This window comes from Microplitis mediator, chromosome 10 (genome assembly GCF_029852145.1).
Source record: "Microplitis mediator isolate UGA2020A chromosome 10, iyMicMedi2.1, whole genome shotgun sequence".
Lineage (NCBI taxonomy): Eukaryota > Metazoa > Arthropoda > Insecta > Hymenoptera > Braconidae > Microplitis > Microplitis mediator.
The window spans coordinates 6,933,008-6,952,138 of record NC_079978.1 but is presented as its reverse complement, the minus strand read 5'-3'; the positions used below and the strand labels follow the sequence as shown (position 1 = coordinate 6,952,138).

At 31.6% G+C, this 19,131-nt stretch overlaps 1 protein-coding gene across 1 annotated transcript in view; it reads left to right on the top strand.

The window, feature by feature from the left end:
* LOC130676460 (nephrin-like) overlaps nucleotides 1-19,131 on the top strand; it is a 239,835-nt gene that overhangs the window by 41,965 nt on the left and 178,739 nt on the right. Inside the window, exon 2 of the mRNA XM_057482677.1 lies at nucleotides 17,794-18,015. The gene's annotated coding sequence lies outside the window, so the exon portion shown is untranslated. The remainder of the gene's footprint in view (nucleotides 1-17,793; nucleotides 18,016-19,131) is intronic.

Here is a 19,131-nt window from a genome sequence, read left to right as displayed (position 1 = left end):
ATTTTCAACCTGATATATTTTTATTTAAAATATCTCAAGATTTCATTCAAAATCATTTTCTTAATCAAAGAAATCCGAGCTCAGCTCGAAATATCGATACTGCCATTCTAATACGTCGTATCCCACATTCGTATAGGTTCAGTCCCGCTTAGCATTTTCAATTTTAATTTAATTTTAAGGAAGTAATCAACGACATCAGTAAGAAGGTAGTTATGCATAATTTTTTACTCTTTTTACAGCATATAATTCAAAATTATTTATTCACTACAAATGCCTGTATTTTATGAAAATAAATATGTAGGTTATACCAATGTAAACATATTACAAATAATTTTCTTTGCCGACCGTGAAACGTTTTTATCATCTCCTGAAAAATTTCTCAAATGTGAGATACGACGTATTGAATGGCAGTATTGATGTGCTGATCTTTTTTTTTTGAGTACTGTAAACAAATTCCGATTTTCTTCTATCAAGAAATAAAGTAATAGATTATTTTGATTTACTACTTAAGAAAACATTATTTTTACAAAAGTTATTTTGTTTTTTAGTGCAATCAATTTTTGAAACTAGATAATATTTTTCCTTAAATAGATACTAATCAATGATACCGAAGTTAGCCGACGTCTGATAATTTTTGGACTTCTTTTTAAATAATAAATTAAAAAAAAATAAATATTTGAAAAAATTGCACCTGTAGTTTGTTAAATTGTCTACAAGTGCATATTTTTAGTTATTTTTTAAATTTAAATTGAGTTGTTTAAAAAAAAATCTGAAAATTTTGAACTGTCTGCTAACTTCAAGATCACATCAATGATACTGAAGTTAGCCGACGTCTGATAATTTTTAGATTTTTTTGAAATCGACAAATCATAAAAAAAAATATTCAAAAAAATTGCGTTTATAGTTTTTTTAATTTTCTACATGTGCATTTATTTTTTTTTTTTTTGTAATCGACTTGTTGAAAATAAAAATCCAAAAATTGCTGATTGTCTGTTAACTTCAGGATCATTACTAATCAATATTTTAAAGAACTTTTAGCTAATTTCATTTAATTTAAAAACAAAAAATTTTTTTCTGTGGTAATTGTTGAGAAATCGTTTTAATTACAACGATAATAATTGTCAAAGTCTTGCCGTAGGTATTTTGGGTGACAGCTGTGTTCTGTAGTTCGATGTTAGTATGCCATCAAATAAGCCACAAAGACGAGAGATAATCGTGAATAATTTAAAGCGACGCATATTGGGATGAGGTTGGCAATGAGAAGGAAGGGAAAGGGTATATATATATAGATATACATATATGTATATACACAGGGAGGTACACATCTTGAACATGCGATGAGTGCTAGTTGTCCCATTCCTCGTTCTCTTCTCCCATCATTCCACGCCAATTATCATCCCTTGTTTGTCTGTTTCCTGTACGCGACATACCGCACAGCTTGACGCGCATTGAAGCTACTTCTCTGTTGTTTCCACACTAAACGTTAATGAGATATTCGTGAATATTCCGAAGCATAAATGCCAAAATTATAGACATTAGTTATTTTAATAATGTAAATCATAAATTAGTCATTCAAAAAATAATTTAACCGTTAAAATTTTTAATTTTCATACACTTAGATCTAAGTTCTCTTCATTGCACCGTAAATTTATTCAGTTTAAATATTAATGTCACATTTGTAAATCAATTAAATGATTGGCACTTGTAGAACATGGATTATTTTTATCTTATTCATGTACTTGTTAGAGACGGATCACCTCGAAAATTAAAAGTATTATTTTAAGAAGTACTTGTTAATTTTAATACATTAATTGATAGTTGCCGTGAGATTCTACTCAACAGCTCTAACAATAGAAGCTCATTTATTTTAAAAGACTCATCATAAATGTACATTATTTAATTAAAAATTTCACTGTTTATATGCTATCTCAGTACAGTGCCGATTTTTAACATATTCATGAAGTACTAATTCTAGCTCGGCAAAATTAATTTTTCATCTTTGAATGACGTTTTCTCCATCGGGAAACTCTATTAATGTCAATCATTATTAACATTTAATTTAGATTACTGATTTAAAATTTTCCTGATTCATTTTTTAAGTGAAGAGAATAATTGATCCGCATTTTGGAAATTCAACTGTTAAATTTTAAAGTCGATAGGTAACAGTTGTACAGTACAATATGAGAATGGGGGAATTTAGCGGGCAAGAATGAGGGGGTGATATTGTGAAGGGTAGTGAGTAAGCGAGTGTGAGAGAGAAAGCAGAAGGTTAGTGGATAATTCGGGCTGATAATTTACGAAGTAGCTCGATGGGAATCACCTTTACGATTTAAGAGCCAATTTCGAAAGTGCGAGGCGCTGGTTCTACTTAGACGGTGCTCGCTTTCAAAAGATAGAGCAGCCAGAGAAGAGAGTTGAGAATGGGTTGGAATGCTAGCTGGGCGGGCGATAGAAGTAAGGATCGCTAAAGGAGTTTTAGTTTCCACGGGAGGCTAGTACAGGGCGTGAGAGTTTCAGTTTCAATTTAAATAGTTCACCTACACTCTCTTTTTATCTTTATATATACTATATACCTCATGGTTTTTCTCTTGTCGGCGCAATATACTTTTAGTCTCACAACTTTTTCTCTTATTCTTTAACTCAAACTACTTGCCTTGTCTTTTAACATCTCATTTTTTATTTTACTTGTTCATTTTATTTTTTACTCTCTTTCTCTTAGCTAATGAAACATATTCCGAGAGTTATCTCAACGAGCTGGAAGATGGAACGTACAAATATATTCCTCGACCCAGTCTTCATCAATCGTACTGACTATATTATTCACCAGCTATATCTTTGTCGTATCCATATTTCTCAAAAGCTAATGAATGACAAAGTCCCTCGGAAAGTCATCTTATACTTTTAATTTTTATGATTACCGTTAACTCAGTGAATCCACCCTGACTCGCGTACTTTGATCTCGTCGCTATGAAATCTTATCCTCTGGTTTTTTTTCTTCTTTCAACATCCATTTCGTCTTCTATATAATTTAACGTATTTTCTTGCTGCTACTGCCGCTCCAGTGTTGAACTGTCGACAGATTAAGATCCTTGGGTAAAGAGAATATTCACGAGCCTCCACTGGGGCATGATCTAAATTAAAATCTCCTCAGTAGTATTGACTTAAGGTGTAGTTTCATACATATATTGCTAAAGCTCACGTAAACTTGACCTTTCATTTTTTTATGTTTATTTGGACCGAATAATTTCATTTACTGTTTTACGAGATAAAAATAAATCGAGTACGATTTATGAGACGTTTAACTCGGGAGTTATTGATGCTCATTAACAAGCGTATGAATCACAAGCTACTCATCTTAATTATTTTATGGCATTTAATCTGAAAATTAGACTAATAGCTTGTTATGCTAATGATGGCTAAAGAAGTATGAGCATATATTTTTCATAATTTTTTGAAGTTCAAAGAGCTTAAAGGCGAAATTAAGTTCTGGACTGAAAGCATCGCAAAGTTTGATTTCATTGAAAGAAGTAAAAAACTGTAAGTGCTACAGTATCTTCTAAATGTTTAAAATGTAAAATTTTTTAAAAATTCTGTTTGTTAGTACATTCGAAAAAATTAAATTTAAAAATATCAATAAATATGACGGTAAAAAATAGACAATATTAAGTATGTAATTTCTACTTATGATTTTGAATAAAATTTGAATTTTTTTCAAAGCGCGTAATAATTATATATTTATACATAAGGAAACTTTAGCTAATAAATATAATTTAAGCCAATAGAAAATTTTGTTAGACGGAACTAAAAAATATTTCAAGTACAGTGACATTTAATAAAACTTTATTTTCCAATAAAAAATTATTGAAAAGTATTTTTTTATTTTTTGAAACTATACTACATTATAAGAACAGTTACATTTCCTAGTTTCAATTTGCCTTATGGTAGATATCATGTATGTACAATATCATATTCGCGAAGTATGACCTACTTTTTTTTTAACCCTCGAGACATATTCAACATTTGTCTTTTTTATACCGTAGAATCTCAAGTACACTCGAGATTTACATCAGTACACTAAAAAAAAAACCATATATCATTTAATATTAATTTTTCTGCTGCAGTATTTTTGTATCGTGTCTACATCAATTTCAGATTTTCATTTCATATCGATTTTATGTTAAAAGAAACTTCTTTTTCATTCTATTTATTGGCCAGAAAATATTTCAACGTACAAATATTGATCTATTATCATGGACAAATAATTTTCATAAGCTTGTCTATAGAAACATATATATGTAGGTACATTAATTTCAAGTTCGTGACAATTAAATCTAATTACTCTAATTTTACGCGGGTACTATTGTCCATTTAATTATTGTTCGAGCGTATATACATTAAAAGCAGCCGCTAGCGTTAACATCTATGAAACAGCAAGCTCATACAAGCCAAATATATATACATAAATATGTTTGAAGTATGTATGATAAAGTGAAATGAGAATTCGGTGAGTAAGTCGTGTTATTGCGTAAGGTCAACAAGGGTTAACTTGTTCTTGTAACGAAGACAGAGTTCAAAATATGATGGTCCATCATAACCGACATATGTCAACTAATCAACGTGTTATGATATAAATTTTCTTCAGATGATTCGTCATGATTGTTGGCAGCAATGACCTCATCATTACTGATGACGTTGTATCACACGGATACAAGCAAAAATTAAATAATAAATAAAAATAAGAGTAATAACAATAAAGTGGAAACTGTCGGACCAATTATTTTTGTACGATACGAAATATTATTGGATAAAAATAATATTTTTCTATGATATCCCTGGGGGCTTTTATGCTGTTGAATACAAATGTTTATCTGATGTATAAAAAACCGTATGTCGGTTGGATAACAATGAGCTGTCGGATTCGCATTACCAAAGTGTTAAATTTATCGATTGAGTATAATTTTTAATTTTATTATCTTAGTCACAGGGTATTTTTTTTTTTTTTTTATTAATAATAATAGTACTATGGTTATTGTCTTTTTTTATTCATTTTTCACTGTGTAGTTGTACAGCAGTGGCTTGGAGTTTGTTAATTTATTTTTGGTTTCGACACTTTTATGAGTAATGAAGGATGATGATCAAGGGTCGAAATCCAATATATATATAATTTAACGTGACAAGGGGGCGTTTGTTCGATCGGGGATTTTAATAGAGATGCCAACCGGCGCCTTTCAATTTGCACGTTAATGAACTTTTTCGCTTTTGTCAGCGAGCTGCTCGGTGAATGTGTATGCATCCTGCTGTTGTACTCGATCTCGTAACGGTGGCTCGTAAAACGAATAAAAGTGACTCGTTGTTTTCGTTTTTATATCATACCCCCAAGTATATTTAAATAATAACAAGTTGTATGTTGATATTGTACTCGAAATATTAGTATCGATTAAAAAGTAACAAAGTTAATAATAAAAACTTGTTTCGACATTTTTTTTTCGCTCTTATTTTTTAATAATACCAGAGTACATCACAAAAAAAATTTAATTATTTATAAAATAAAAAAAATAAAAATTTGCTGGCCTATTTTAAATATGCTGCGTAACTTTTCAAATGATCGCATAGTATACCTTTAGATTTGAATACATATATTGAAAAAAAAAAAAAAAGTTTGGTAAATCCAAAAGTGCACGACTCTTAATGCTCATTTGCAAAAAAAAAAAAAAGAAAATTGTACGATAAAAGTTTCAAGGACAATTTTTTTTCTTCCTTTCTATTACACAAGAAATCCAAATTTTGCTCCAAAAAATAATCAGATGTATTTTTTCGCGCAGGCGCAACTGGTGTGACGAAAGTATATGTAAGAAACATATAGATATACAAAATTAGTTAAGTTCTTTTTAATAATTATAATTAAATTTTTAGGCGAGAGTAGAGCATACCTACGCTCGCGCTTAAAGCATGCAATAGGGCCGAATTTGATGGCCGTTTATGACACACTTCTTTTTTGGCCCTAAAATAATCTTTTTAAAAAAAAGTGATCCAAATGATGGCTTTTTTCTCGGGTTTTTGAGTTTACGGGTTACGGACACATTTTCTACTGCTTGAGGGGAAAATTTTTTTTTACATTTTGATGTTTTTTTAGTTATTTAATACATCAAATTGGTCTTTATAAGTGATACAATTAATCCTTATTAAATTCTCTATCCGATGATGTGTAACTTGGTTAAGCTCCGTGGACTAACAAGAGTAAAACAGTCAAAACAGTAGCGAAAAAGAGGCAAACTGAATTTTTCGATCGTAAAGCACACTCTAATGCTTCGCATTAAGAGTCGTGCAAAAGAAATTGTAAAAGTTGCAACAATGGCATCTTAAAATAGGATCAGTACCCTAACACAAAACACCACACATAAGGATAATATAAAAATATAAATATAAAGTAAAAGACCTGTCACCCGATCAGGGAACTAGCACTCGATCACTCCATGTATTTGTATATCTATATTTAGTAAAATTGAGTAAACATAGATATACAAATACATGAGTGATCGGGTACTAGTTCCCTGATTGGGTACTGGGTCTCTTACCGTCTCATAAAATGGTTCAACCCTTGTATCAATATCCCCGTGACGCAGAAGCGAATTCATCTTTTCATTCTATACTTTTTTTATACCTCTTTTTACTTTCATGTGCAGTAAATACGAGGAAACCGTACGGTAATAGTGTAGTATATGTAATAGTAACCTAGTATCGTATAGTGAGAGCTAAGTCATCTTATACGTGTATATATATATAATATGTACATGTAGGCATGTTAAAGCTTTACGGTACTTTATATAGTGCCAAGTAAGCCCCCATTCCTCTTTTGCTTCCGCTACATACACCAACGGTGGTCTGCAGTAACAGGCAAGCGGAAGGAAATTTAATCGCGCTCATGCGCCTTTTCTTCCTTTATTTTTAATTTTCTTCATTTTTTTTTCATCCTTTTATTTTTCGCCTACGTGCCAGTAATTCGTGTTCATCTTTCGTGGCCACTTTTTTTTCCTCAAGCTCGATATTCGTGAGCCTTTTACCATCCGCTTTTATATCTCCTTCACAGCGTATTAGATTATTTTAAGAGTTCTCTTAATATAATTACGTCCTGTTTACTCTATCATTTTAATTTTACCACCACCATTTTTTTTTATCTGATCCAACAACTAGCGGAATCATTTTCTAATGAATGATAAAAGTTGGTTGACAAAAAAGTATTTTTAAATATATACTCGAGTGTAATTTATTGTAAATTATTGAATGAGGATTAAATGAATGACTTTCTTCGTCACTGTAGATAGATATATCTCAGTTGGTGTAAACCGCAAATCCCGATCTCCCTAGAGACAATCGTAACGTCGAAAAGACGAGAGAAACGGGCACGAGAGGGTTTGTAAGTGATGTATGAGGCTGCGGGTTACCATCCATGCTTTTGCTTTCAGTTTGGATAGAAGAAATAATGTTTTCAAAGTTTTTTCCGTTCTTGATGTTGCATTTCGCGTTTATCTGATACACACCCTAATAAAATAATAACAATAGTAACAGTAATCATAATAAAATAATAATAATATAAAAAAACCGCATTGCGGGGTTGGGGGGAGAGACACCACCATTACCCTTTCAAACATAAAATCCCCATTACCGTCAAGATGCACGCCGAGTTACAAGAGTTACGAGGACTCTCATCGCGAAACGTCTTTTATTATATTTACGATTTAGATACAATATTTTATTTTTTCAATAAGAGTCTAGCTGTGGTTACACATATGAACGTATCCGTATCAGCTGTGCAATGAATATTAAGGGGAAAAAAAAATTGGCCTACGGCCATTACAACAAAAAAAAAAAAATATGACAGACATTTTTTTACAACACAAATATATACGAGTTTATTTTGTGCTTTTAATTATTTACTTAAGTTATTTATTCTTTTTTCGGTTTATTTTTTGTGACAATAAATGAAATAATTATTAATCCCGACATAAAAAAATCCAATAATTAAGTTATTTATTTTTTGCTGTAGAATTTATTCAGTCAATGTTAATTTTGTATGAAATTCATTCATAATCTGCCACATATACATTTTTTTTATATCCCTTAATTTTTGTGACCAGTGTAAAAATAAGTTTAGTATTTGCAACTTAAAATAACGAGGTTTTATTGAAACAATAAGTAGATATACGTGATAATAATAAACAGATACATATATGTATACATATGAATAAATAAATAGATATTCCAGTCTCGATATTTTTGTCTCATAGATAAATATTTATAATAATTAACAATTAAAAACTTGAGTTTGTTATTTTAAGTAATCCAATAATATCTCGCACTAATTAAACCTCTTAAATAAAATTAAACTTTACCAATTAACCCAATACGTCTCTAATTGTCGTGACAAATATAAATTTTTTTAAAATAACTGGCTTACTTAGAAAAAATAGTAGACGTGGATGTAATAGAGACAAAGTTATTTGTTACGAAAATAAAAGTTTATTGGCACGGATTTCGCAGTCAGCGAAACTATGAATAGCCCGAAAAAATAAAGCAACATATTGACACTTATTCCTTTTATTATTATTACTATATTATTATTATTATTTTGGAATTTGGTCTATTTACAACATAAAAGCGGGCGCCGGGTATATTAGGATTGAGGGTGATCCTTCCACAACTCATGCTCTTCTTTATTATATCCCAAAACCTTATGTAGGCTCTCTGATACTAGAAAGACACTACATACCTCCCAAAGAATTACTTCCATCGTGGGAGCTTAAGAATTTATCGCCGTTCCCTGAAGTACGCGGGAATAACGATTACTCTGGTATTTTATTTTCTCGTCAAGATATATGTGAAACGTTAAATGGATGTAAGGAAAAAAAATTGCCACTTAAGTGTTAAAGAGGATGTATATCTATATATATATATATTATTTATATATTATATAAATTAAAGTACCATGAAGATACTGTGTATGCACAAGGGTCCAAGTTATACTTATCCGCTAAAAGTTTTGCTGCTGTATATGTTAAAAGTCTATTTAATTCCACAGGGCGTCAGCAAAAGTTGCTGGTCTGTATAACAGATACGCACTGTCTGTATCGTGTAAGAAATTAAGCTCTTGTCCCGTGGCGTCTGCTGTCGAGTTGACGTGGGCACGAAGTTCGGCAAAAGAAAAAAAAAAGAAAAATCGTTGAGGTAGTTACAACCGTTTAGTTCAGACGTAAAAACGTTTCTTGAGTAGTTGTTTCTCATCTTTTATTTTATCCTGTCTTTTTTTTTTGTTTACTCTCTTACTTGATAACCACTCGTACTTAGTGACTTACTACAATTGTCATTTAAATCTTGAGACAGAATTTTTTGTGCAACATTATAACTATCAAGGCTTCATTTTTATCTTATATCTTACTGTTAATTGGTTAACATTATCACGCTGAAAAAAAAGTGGTAATACTTGCCATATTAACGAAGTAACTATTCCCATCTATACATTTTAATGATTCTCATTCTTTTATGTTAACTTTTTCTATCGGAGATGGTACGCATTCTTATTCGTGATGGTAATCATTACTATTTCAGAAGGAAAAATTAAAAAATTTTTCAGGCATAAGAAATATTATTATCTAGATGGTAACTATTACTATCGGCAATAGTAAATATTACTATACACTGTAAAAAGAGCGGTGTTAAAAATGAACTCGTTTTAACTCCGACCGGTGTAAAAATGAAATTACACCGGTGTAGGAGGAGTAATACACCGGTGTTAAAGCGGAGTAACCGGTGTAACAGGGGAGTAATACCGGTGTAAAAGCGGAGTAAATTGCGTCCGTTTGGAGTATTAACTTTAGAGATTATAAAACACAAAAAATGTCAGTTTTTTATGAAAATTAATAAAAAATATCATTTATTAACAAGTATAGTGATCGAGTAAGTAAAAATATTCACAAAGTAAAATATTTTAACACCAGTAAATAATATTTATACCGCTGGCGGCGTTATTTTAACACCGGTCTAGAATATTTACACCGGTGGCGGCGTTATTTTAACACCGCTTTCGGGGGTAAATTGAACACCGATAAATTTAACACCTACACCGCTTGGACTTACCCCGGTGATTTTTTACAGTGTACAAAAAACGAATAGTTAACATAAGAGCATGATAATTATTATCACATAGGGTAGAGGTACCGTTTTTGGTCACTTCAGGGCCAGTTTTGGACACTTGAGAAATTAAAATAAAATAATTTGGAAAAGACCCAATAACATAATCAATTTTAAAAATATGTTCAAAGATACTTTTATCCCACTACTAAAATGAAAATTTTATTTTATACTTTTTCATTAATTGAAATAAAGGATTAAATTTCCAAAAATGGAGCAGTGGCCACAAATAGTACCTCTACCCTACAGGTGGTAATCATTCTCTATTGCAAGATGGTGATAGTTGGCATTTTTTTCTCAGCGTGTATCATTAATACACTGTAAAGAGAGTGGTGTTAAAAATGTATTCGTTTTCGGTGTTGAAATTTAACACCTACACTGCTTGGACTTACCCCGTTTTTTTTTCACAGTGTACACTGTAAAAAGAGCGGTGTTAAAAATGGACTCATTTTAACTCCGCCCGGTGTTAAAATAAAATTACACTGGTGTAGGAGGAGTACTTCACCGGTGTTAAAAATACCGGTGTTAAATCGGGGTAACCGGTGTAAAAGCGAACTAAAATCGGTGTAAAAGTGGGGTAACCGGAGTAAAAACGGAATAATATTGGTGTAAAAGCGGGGTAACTGGTGTAAAAGCAGGATAAACTGCGTCCGCTTGGAGTATTAACTTTAAAGATTATAAAACACAAGAAATGTCAGTTCTTTATGAAAATTAATAAAGAATATCATTTATTAACAAGTATAGTGATCGAGTAAGTAAAAATATTTACAAAGTAAAATATTTTAACACTGATAAAGAATATCTACACCGGCGGCGGCGTTATTTTAACACCGGTCTAGAATATTTACACCGGCAGCGGCGTTATTTTCACACCGCTTTCGGTGTTAAAATTTAACACCACCGATTTTAATACCTACACCGCTTGGACTTACCCCGGTGATTTTTTACAGTGTAGTCATTGTACTTCAATATCGATAGATTGATTTCTATTGACATGACTAGATGTAAATATTTTAGTATTACCTTTATGATACTGTTAACAACGATACAAAGTAAAAATGCCGTAATGTTTTTTCAACTACTCGTAAATCTTTTCAGTGACGTAAGTTGGCAAAAAAATATGAAGGGAAATAAATATTAACGACAATTAAGGGTGAAGTTTAATTCGTAAATTGTAACAATAAATCGGAATAATATGCTGACACATTTGAGGAGGGAACATTTATATTTTCTCATTTTTATTGAAGGGAAAAATTTGAATTTTATGCGAGTCATAACTTCCTACAAGTTAGGCGTGTTTTGTTTGTATGACATTGATCATCATGACGGTGTATGACTCAATGAGAAAAGTCAGCTTACACATAAGCACACATATAACCCTATACATATATTATAGTATGTACATTGAAATTACAGATGTGTGAAATTAGCGAGTGAACCGATAACGTTGAGTTGTAAGCGCTGTTGTTTGAATATTACGCCCAACACACCGTTCATATACCGGGCACTGAAAGTTAAGGGTGTACGCGCTAAATGACACGATTGTATGACGCGTTGGTTTACCTTGCTTCGTACATGTATGCGTATGAGTGTAAGTTAATATAGCAGCGTAACCAACTGTACATGCACGTGTCTACGCAGTCGCGTGTGTCCATCAAATATCATGTATTAAATTCGTATTCTCGTTTCCTTCTCCATCTCCTTCTCTTATACTCTATTTCCGCTCGATAGTAATACACCGGTAGCATTGCTTACTAATCTCCTTTCATAATTTCGCTAATATCGTGTAATCGTAATTACTTATACATATGATATCTGTATAAATATTTAATTATGATTGATAAATCTTTCAAAATTTATTTCAAAGTTATTATTTTTTTATTGCCAAATAAATTGATATTAATATAATATATGTATAGGTGCGTTATACGTTAATTATTATAATAGTAATTATATTAATTTAAATCCGTTATTATAAGTCCATTAGTAGCATTTAAAATTAATACTGAGTGCATTATCAGTTGCGACGTTTCATCTGTTTATTCAGATTTTATCAAGCTTTTACGCGATAATGACCATTGTTATTAATTTTTAATATCATTATGGTTCGAGAATTCTGTTGCAATTATTTTTTTTTTAAATACACAAAATTTTATGTTAACTATTATAATTTTCCGATTATACACGCAGAGAAATTTCTAGTAAAAATTACCCAAAAATTTTGATGTTGCGAGGACATGTGGTAAATATCTACATTTATCCCATGCACATTGTAAAATATACTACTCAATAGCATGTAAATGAAGTGCCATTTCTACTGACAATTTGGTAAAAATTTCGTTACTGGCTAGATGTCCCCTGATATCCAGTTGATCTCAATTTTACGTAAGCCAATCCAAGTTATATACACGGTCAGAAATGCATAGCGTTCAACACCGTGCTGGTATGGTCTCAAGACAGATACTAAAATAGTATGTGAAATATTCCAAGACAGTAATGTAACGAGTCCCAGAAGTATGGCGTTATTTACTATACTGTATAGTACTGGAGCTATTGTATTGTTCACACGTATAGATAGACGGAAAGAAATGTACTTTAAAAATTACCGTTAAATAATGTATTCGTTGGACATAATGCAGCGCTTTTAGTTATAAATGGTAATATATTACCATTTTTGAAATAAAAATTACGAAAAAATTTATTTATTTTGTGGTAGACTTCATAAAATTTACCGAAAACCGAATAAAATTTATAGTAGGCTACGGTAAAATTTGTTGAAAAAAACCCTGATAGCCACACCTTACTCAGTAAGGTCTGCAGAGCAACACTTTCGGCTAACTTAACGAGAAAGTTTCTGGCAAACCTTGGCTGGATAATACTTTCCTTTAATTTGGCTTTAGAATACGGTTGTAGCTTGAATGTAACTTGACAGAAAAACTTGCCGTCAATTTGAAGTGAAACTTTCAATCAACTTAGCGTCATTGTCTGACAGTAATACTTGTAGTCAAATTGAATTCAACTTAACAGACAATTTACTGTCAACTTAAAGGTAACCTGCTTGCTCTCCAACACTTTCCTTTAAGTTACCTTTAGAATACGGCAGTAGCTTGTAGTTAACTTACGGTTAGGGTGGCGATCAGGGAAAGTTAAAAATTATCTCACTTACCGACAAATGATTAAGTCGTGCCATTCGTCCCACGATTACCGTGAATATAACGGTAATTTTTAAAGGAAATTTCTTTCAATGTAGTGAGCACGGCGAAACAGCATGGACCTGAGACCCATACTACAATACCAAGGACCCAATGCTACACTGAAAAAAATAATCGCTAGCTGCTAGCGATTTTTTTCTTTAGCAGCTAGCGATTTTTAATCGTTAGCTGCAAGCGATTATTTCGCTAGCTGCTAGCGATTTTTTCTTTAGCAGCTAGCGATTAGAAATCGCTTGCTGGAAGCGATTATTTCGCTAGCTGGAAGCGATTTTTTCTTTAGCAGTTAGCGATTTTTAATCGTTAGCTGCAAGCGATTATTTCGCTAGCAGGTAGCGATTTTTTCTTTAGCAGGTAGCGATTAAAAATCGCTTGCTGGAAGCGATTTTTTCGCTAGCAGGGAGCGATTAAAAATACTGTTTTTATCATTGAAATAAATTTATAAATATACATATTCATGTATATTGATACATACATATATATATATATATATATATATATATATATATATATGTGTGTATATTTATAAATATATATATATATATATATATATATATATATGTATATATCTATAAATATATATTTATATACATGTATAAATATACATGAATATGTATATTTATAAATTTATTTCAATGATAAAAACAATATTTTTAATCGCTCCCTGCCAAAGAAAAAATCGCTTCCAGCAAGCGATTTTTAATCGCTACCTGCTAGCGAATAAATCGCTTCCAGCAAGCGATTTTTAATCGCTAGCTGCTAAAGAAAAAATCGCTAGCAGCTAGCGAAATAATCGCTTGCAGCTAATGATTAAAAATCGCTAGCTGCTAAAGAAAAAAATCGCTAGCAGCTAGCGATTATTTTTTTCAGTGTACTAGTTTTTCCCGCCATAATTTCTGGCGTGTCAATCAATGTATACTACTATCGTATTACTACCAAAACTATATAGATGTCGTCAGACTAGGTTTATCGGCCAGAAGCATTGTGGATACGGCAATGCAGTATGGGCCTGACGGCCATACTGACATAGCGGCGTCCGCGACAACTATTGCCAATGTTACTATTCCCGCAATGATTGAATCATCTATGTATACAATTTTATAACCTATAAAAATTTTCGATACCATACAGTATGGCGTTCACGCCCATACTGGCATAGTGATATCCGCGAAATATTTCTTACCATGTACTATTTGACGCAAAATTGAGCTCAATTGGTTATCGGGGTCCTTACAGTACCAAACTTAATGGGTAATTTTTACTCAAAAATTCTCTGCGTGTAAAGATGACTAATTTTTCCATTCACAGTAAAGGAATTGTCAATGACTTGTAAGTTATGAAGCATTAAAGAAAGTAAAATCCGTTATAAAAAGTGAAATGAAAAGTCAGAATGATGGAGGTTTTTTTATGAATGAATATTATAATAAAATAGTCATATAGATTCGATCGTCATGTTTCAAGTGATGGGCATCATCAAAGTTGTCGTAACTTGCTCACAAATCCCCCAAGGGAATAATATACATTCGAAATAAAAAAAAATTCTAGTTATAAAATTTATGAATGATGTCTTTAATAAATTTAAAACGACATACATGCATTGGATGTATATCGAGAAAAACTCGATTGAGAATTGGTTTTGAACATTTCCCATTATAGGGAAAGGATCACCCAATTTCCTTGACCCTCCGCTACACATCTATGCATATTTCAAATTAATTTTTCCATATATACCCATTTTTTGTATCACAAAATCATATTATTTCCATTGAGTAAGTCGAGCAAGTGGGCCTGCTAAGAATGATAAATCCATCCCCCTATACAATGCATGTGATATAATATAACTTTATATAATATAATGATACAGGTTATAAAGTCTTTGGAGAAAGGCGTAACGTATAATCAGTAATCTGTGTCTGTCGTGACGCTGGTAAGCCGTCTATTCAAAGCATTAGCATCTCTCTCCACAGGGTAGCGATATTATATTATGTCTACACTATTACATATTATATATTACGTATGTATATGTATATATAGATACTATACTAGCAGGTAGTGTCTACGGTTATTCTCACAGACACAGATGTCACGCCTATTATATCGCATTATCCATGTATATATTTAACAGGCGGAGCAAGTCGTCGCATTGTGTCAGATTAACCACCGCATATCAAAAACTTGAAATTTAATCTGGCTTTTCTTATTCACTTTGATACCTGTGATCACTTCTCAAATAATTTATCATCATTGTATTATTATAATAACAAAATAATATATAATATATGTATCACATATTATCAGGTTATGTATAAACTCAAATATTTAAGAGCATTCTCAGACAGTGCCCCCCACTTTTTCAAAATATGCAATGACTTTCAACTGTCATAACCGTATTAAAATTTTATTCATTAATTAAAAAAAACGGTGACACGACCGATGATCCGAGGACAATTGATCCGCGACAATTAATCAGCGACAATTGATCCTTGCGACGATTGATCCGTCGATAAAATGCGGGTAACATGAAAAATTACACCCTTTTTTCACTAATTTGTGTGTGAGTATATTTTTTATGTTACACGCACACAAAATTAGTGAAAAAAGGGCGTAATTTTTCATGTTACACGCATTTTATCGACGGATAAATCGTCGCAAGGATCAATTGTCGCGGATTAATTGTCGCGGATCATATGTCTTTGGATCATTTGTTACGTAACCAAAAAAAACATTGAAACCTTAATTGAAAAAAGGACAACGTAGTCGTAATTTCGTTGAGATATAGAATTTAAAAAAAATTACTTACAATTGATATCAATTGGGAGTTAAACGAAATTTGTTGAATAAATTTTAGCCAACAAAATTTAAAAATTCAAATTATAAAATTGACATGACGATTTTATTGAAATTTATTTAACGAATTTTGTTTAACTCCTAATTGATATCAAGTGTAAATAATTTTTTTTTAAATCTATACCTTGGCGAAATTACGACTACGTTGTCCTTTTTTCAATTAATGCTTTAATTTTCTTTTAATTAATTGATAAAAATTTGATACGCTTATGACAGTTGAAAATCATTAGAAATTTTTAAAAAGTGGAGGGCACTTTCTGAGAATGGCCTTAAGTTGATTAAGTTAAAGTTATAATTGTGCCATAATTGATAAGTGATAACTTTTTATTATTTGCAAGTGCATCTGAACATAAATCACTTTTCAATGGTACTTTAATAGTTTGAACCACTTGAGAGATAGAAACTGACAGAAATGCTCATCTTTGAACATTAAAACTTTACGGAATATTGTTACTGATTGTTGTAGTTTCTTGTGTGATGGTAATGCGATGATTACTTACTGGGGATATATGAGCTTGATGAGTTTCCGTTTATCGACTCGATGTCGATTGTTAGTTACGACCTGAGCACTTGCTCTAATCTATCCTCTTTAATGTTGTTGAACTTACGTCTATGTACGGATGTATGTATATATATGTAGATATACAATGTATCGATTTGTGTCTAGACATAATTGGCAGTTGATATGTGGTCATATATGTATACTTTATAGGTTCATAAGTAATACCGTGAGATCAACGGATTCATTAGCGGTATAAGAGGTAAAAAAATTTCTATTCATAATTTAATACGTTATTAATTTTTTTTCTCAGAAAAAAAATTATTTTCGATAGAAATTTAGTGAAAAAAATTGCGACAGGTTGATAGAAGAATTTTTTTAAATTAAATTGATAAAAAACCAAAAGAAAAGAGTAATTGAAAAATGGCAGAAAAACTTGATGGGCCACAGGATTAAACTGACCGCGATCTGGTAAAACGTGTGAGTGTCATTAACGAAATTCGTTAACGGGCTCTAGAGATTTTCATATGATGTATGTGCAGGAGATAAGAGTCTCATTAATTTAAAGCATCATATTGCTTACGTCTATTTAGTAAATAAAAGAATGAAAACTAAAAAAACAAGTTAAAAGCTATGGTGCTTTTAATGAAGAAGAAAGAAATAAAAAAAAAATATTAATCTAAAATTACGTGATAAGAATATGTATGTGTACAACAGAAATGTTCGCACTCAAATACTGGATGTATATAGAGCTTTATACCACGAGTCTACATCCACATTAATCGTACATCATTTAATAACCGAGTAAATGAACAAAAGCCGAGTAAAGTAAAAAGAAAAGTAGTCGTTGGCGGGCGTAGTGAGGTCAGAGCCCGTCAGAGATCGAAGGTTAATCGCGTGGAATCGCGTAATTACGCATCCGCTGCTCGCTCTCTTTTCATTGGCACGAGCATCACGAGAACAAATTTTTCCTTTTTTACTTTTTATCAGTCCTTTTTTACGTTTTTTGTTTTCATTTTTTGTTCACTACTGTTTTTTTTTCTTTCCTTTTAGTCCATACCAATTTTTCATCTGTTCTGGGAATCTGCAAAAATTACCAGCGCAATGGAGATACAGATATCTCTCTTTAGTCTGGTTGTTGAGAGGAAATCACTCTCATTGACGTTGGAATGTGTGAAGCAGCCACGGTTTACCTTGCTTGGATTTTGCTCGTCTTCATGTCGATTCCATCCGGTAAATTAACTCGGAATTTCCATAATCTTCTCCTCATTCATGGTAAGCACTTGATGTATATCTATTATCAGATAAACTGCATGATAAAAAAAATCTAATTTTATAGCAATTTGTTTACTTTTTTATGCAGTTTTTTTCCAAATAATTTTACGTTTTTTACAAGATAATTTTTAAATAAAAATTACAAAAAATAAAATTGCAAGTAACTTATGGTTAAAAATGATGCTTATATTTTTTCCGAGTCTCATAGGCATTGCCGAAAGTCGTTAAAAATAAAATAAAATATGATAACTATAAAAGCTAGGGCGTAAATTTATAATGCAACTGGCCAGAAATAGTAAATTTAATATTATATAAAGTAATGGAATGAAGTTATCGGCAAGTATTGTGTTTTTATAAAGCTCTGGAGACTCGAGGGGATGTAAAAGTCATTTTCCCCTTCGAGTGTATGTCGAACATCCAGAAAAATATACTTATGTACATATACTTGCACGAGCATTGTACAAAGAGATATTAAGTATTTATGACACCAGTGAGCGTTGCAGAGCGATGGCGTGTGCGCGTCTTAATGAGCTATACCACCGAGACAGCCGCTCGCTGAGTCACTCCCCGTGCATTACAAACATACGTATATATGTTGAATGTACAGACTGTCCCCTCACATAATACACCGCGTTAAGCTCCCTACTTTCATTTTATTATCTGTCTCCTGTTTCACTTGATCGTGTGACTTTTATCCGCATCACTCGCATTACTATTCTTTCTCTTTTGTTTACTTTAATTACTCTACAGAGATAATAAAAATAATAATAATAACCAAACAAAAATTTACCGCGATCAATTGTTGCGACTCTCTCTAAACTTAAATATTTCCGTTTACATATTCGTTACGTCCGTACACTGTAAAAAATTTCGGTGTAAAAATGGACCCGGAGAACTTTACACGGCCGTGTAGTGTGAAATAACGGTGTAAATTTTCCATCCGTGTAATTTTAACACGGTGTAATCTACTTTTTTTACACCATTCCGTGTTACTCGTAATTTTGATTAATGAGCAACAAAAGATCATTGGATATTTTTAACTACTTAATCAATTACATTAATTTTATTTAGATATTAAATAATATTTTGAACATTTCAAACTTTTTATGAATAATT